The sequence below is a fragment of the Erithacus rubecula genome (assembly GCF_903797595.1).
Source record: "Erithacus rubecula genome assembly, contig: scaffold_195_arrow_ctg1, whole genome shotgun sequence".
Lineage (NCBI taxonomy): Eukaryota > Metazoa > Chordata > Aves > Passeriformes > Muscicapidae > Erithacus > Erithacus rubecula.
Window position 1 is genome coordinate 122,277 of NW_027636118.1, and position 3,750 is coordinate 126,026.

Here is a 3,750-nt window from a genome sequence, read left to right on the forward strand (position 1 = left end):
AGGAGCAAGTAGACCAAGCTGCAAAAATAGAGATGTCACAAATAAATTTAAATTAGCAACGTAAGGGAGAGTTGTTCCTAGCTCAATAGGCCCATACTGCCTCAAGCCGTAAAGGCTAAAATTCCACCTATAAGAAGGCACAAAACTGAAAAGCAGGTTTAACTATAAAATCAAGCAAGCCAAGCCCATAAAGCCTCTCTAATATGGGAGGCAGTATTCCAAATATAAGTATAAAGAAGCCCAGTAAATGTACTACCTCACACTGCCTCAAACCGCCCAAGGCAAGTGCTACGTGATCACAATTGTAGAAGCCACCACTAAATCATTAGAAACCCACCCTGTACCTCACACTACTACTCAAAACACCGTCTGAAGCCCAAAACAGCAAGTCCTATAAACACACAGCACCCCTAAGAGAATCGTCAGACAACAGGACCCATTTCAAGAGCAGCCTTAAAAACACCTCAGCCAAAAACCAGGATATTGAATTAATAGATCATATCCCTTATCACACACCAGCTGCCAGGAAAGTTGAACTGTACAAACAGACTACTTAAAATTACCCTAAAAGCACTTGGCAGGGAAACATCCAAAAATTGAGAAATGAACTTAACAAAAGCCACCTAAATAGTCAAAACCTGAGAGTCCATCACTCAAGCAAGTCCTGCCCAGACTGAAGCTTGGCATACAGTGGATGGGGATAAAGTCCCTGTAGTACACATAAAAGGTATTTTAAGACTGTTTAGCTTAGGCACACCTCAAGGAAAAGCAAACCAATCCGTACAATTGTTTTTGCTCAAAAAACCTAGTTACACTTAGTAGGTAATGCAGAAAGATAAAGAAACCCATTGAGTACCACAGAAAAATCTAATCTTAAGTGAGAACTGTGTGTAAAGTTTCACTGTGGATAAAAATATAGAGCAGAGTTTAAAGAAGGTATCAATTAAGGTAGGATGCAGATGGTAATAGAATAAGGAGTAGATCATGTCTTAAGCTGCCATGCAAGATGCAAGCAGAAGTATACATTCTATCAGCACCTGCTGAAACCAGGTGGAGCAGGGCTCCTTATCTCTTCCATGACCCATCCCTCAGAACTCCTTCCCACAAGGAGTTATACCTTATGTGAGATGCCCCACCCGAGGAGAAAAGCCAAGTATTTCCTACCTAAATAAAATCTTAAATTTGAAACATCAGAGCAGCCTTTCCCACTACATTCCCAGAAGAAGACCAGGCCTATCTTCATCACCACTAGATGTTAAAAAAGTTACTACACCCTTCTCCAAAATCATTGCTTCAACAAAACCACATCTGTCCCTCCAAGAGAACTACAGGTACCATTATTCAGACTGTAACCAACACCCTGAGCAACAGGGTTACAGGCTGCATTCTGAACTTGCCAGTGTATCGGTCTTTATATTACTATACTTTTATTTTCATTTTCCCAGTGAAAAACTGCTATTCTAAATCCCGTATCTTTGCCTGAGAGCTCCTTAATTTGCAAGTCATAATAATTCAGAAAGAGAGAGTTTACATTTTCCATTTCAAGAGAAGCTCCAGAGCTCCTCAGCAGACACCTGTCTGTCAAACCAAGACAGTGCCCTGCTGCAGCTCCATCCCCATGGCAGGATCCGCGCTGGATGATCCCCAGGGACCCCCGGTGGGCAGAGCCCCCCTGAGCCCTGGTGCTGCTGATCCGTGTTGGGAAGACACCTGGCTGGGGGCTGCACATCCTCCCCGTGGCCTGGATTTTCTTTGCATTTCTCTTTGTCCTTCCCGAAAACCAGGATAAAAATAGAGACGTCAAATAACGACCTGCTTGGGGACACGGGGGGATCTTCCAGGGGATGCGGGGGACGCTCGGTTCCAGGGATTTGAGGGGTCCTGGGAGGGACCTGGGGGTTTCTCAGGGCGTTGGGCACCCCAGTTCCAGCGGCTCTGGCTGCGCTGGGAGACCACTGGGAGAGGGGAGGTGTGGGAGGAAGAGGTGGAGCGGGAAGAGACGGAAGAGAAGCAGCGGGAGGAAGAGGAGGAGCGATTTTGGATCCACGCGCTTCTCCCGCACGTCCGCACAGACCGCAGCGTCCCCCGGGAGCGGCAGAATCGCCCCCCAAGAACCCGCAGGTGAGCGGGGAGGGGGAGCTCGCCCCAAATCCATCATGAGGGGCTCTGGAAGGGTTTTACTTTGCGGTTCAGGGGATATTTGGATTTGCAGGAGCCCAAAGCCGAGCCCTGGAGCGGGGAGAGCGCAGATGGGCGATCCCGGAGCCGGGGGACCCCCGGCAGCCTGGAGGGGTGCGGGAGGTTGGTGCTGAGCGGGCTCCGGGCCCCCGAGGCTGAAAGGGGCGCTGACTGCTCCAGCTGCCCTTGGGCAGCGCCACCATCAAACCCAACGCGCTCAGCCCTTGTTTTTCTCCGGAGACCAGGATTTCCCAAACCTTGTCAGCACTGAGGAGGAGGAAGCTATCAGGACAAAGTTGATGGCCCGTGAGCCGCAGGCAGGTGAGGAGGAAGTCAGTGCCCCTTTCCCCGTGTCCTGCTCCATCTCCCAGCCCAGCACGGTCCGGGCTGCAGCACAGCTCTGGGGGGATCTCCTTGCCCTTCCCTGTGGCACGGAGACAAATCCCATCCTTTCCTTGTCTTTCCTCCCCCAGACAAGGAGCTGAGCATGGACAGCAGGGAGGACAAATCCCCGCGGCACAGCCTCGGGCAAGAGGCCGTTTGCAGCGGCTCCACGGCGCAGGAATGCAACGGGGAGGAAAAGCCCCGCAGATCCCGCAGCAGGAGGGGCTGCAAACGCACAGCCCGGGGATCCCAGCAGGAAAGAGCCAGCCCGGGCCGGGGAGGCGGCCGGAGCTCGGAGCTGGGGCTGCGTGAGCAGCTTCACCATGGGGAGAAGCCCCACAAGTGCTCGGAATGTGGGAAGGGCTTCAGGTGGAGATCCCACCTGATCAGACACCAGAAAATCCACACGGGGGAACGGCCCTATGAGTGTGGAGAGTGTGGGAAGAGATTCAGTGACAGCTCAAACCTGAGTGTGCACCAGAGGATCCACACTGGGGAGAGGCCCTATGAGTGTGATAAATGCAGGAAGAGGTTTCAGAGGAGCTTCCATCTCCTACAGCACTATCGCACTCACACAGGGGAGAGGCCCTACTGCTGCCCCGATTGTGGGAAGAGCTTCAATCGAAACTCCACCCTCATCAGCCACCAACTCATCCACACAGGGGAGAGACCCTACGAGTGTGATAAATGCAGGAAGAGATTTCAGCGAAGGTCCAGTCTCCTCCAGCACTATCGCACTCACTGGGATGAGAGGCCCTTCTCCTGCCACGACTGCGGGAAGGGATTCAAGAGAAACTCCACCCTTGTCACCCACCGGCGCATCCACACTGGGGAGAGACCCTACGAGTGTCCTGAGTGTGGAAAGAGCTTCTCACAGAGCTCTCACTTGACCCAACACCAACGGAGTCTCCACTGAGAGAATCCCTGCGAGTGCCCTGAGTGCAGGAAGAGCTTCGTGCCCTGCTGCAGCTCCATCCCCATGGCAGGATCCGCGCTGGATGATCCCCAGTGACCCTCGGTTGGCAGAGCCCCCCCGAGCCCTGGTGCTGCTGATCAGTGTTGGGAAGACACCTGGCTGGGGGCTGCACATCCTCCTGGCTCCCTGTTGCCTGGATTATCTTTGCATTTCGCTTTGTCCTTCCCAAATACTGACATCCACGTAAAAATAAAGATGTTGAATAAAGACAT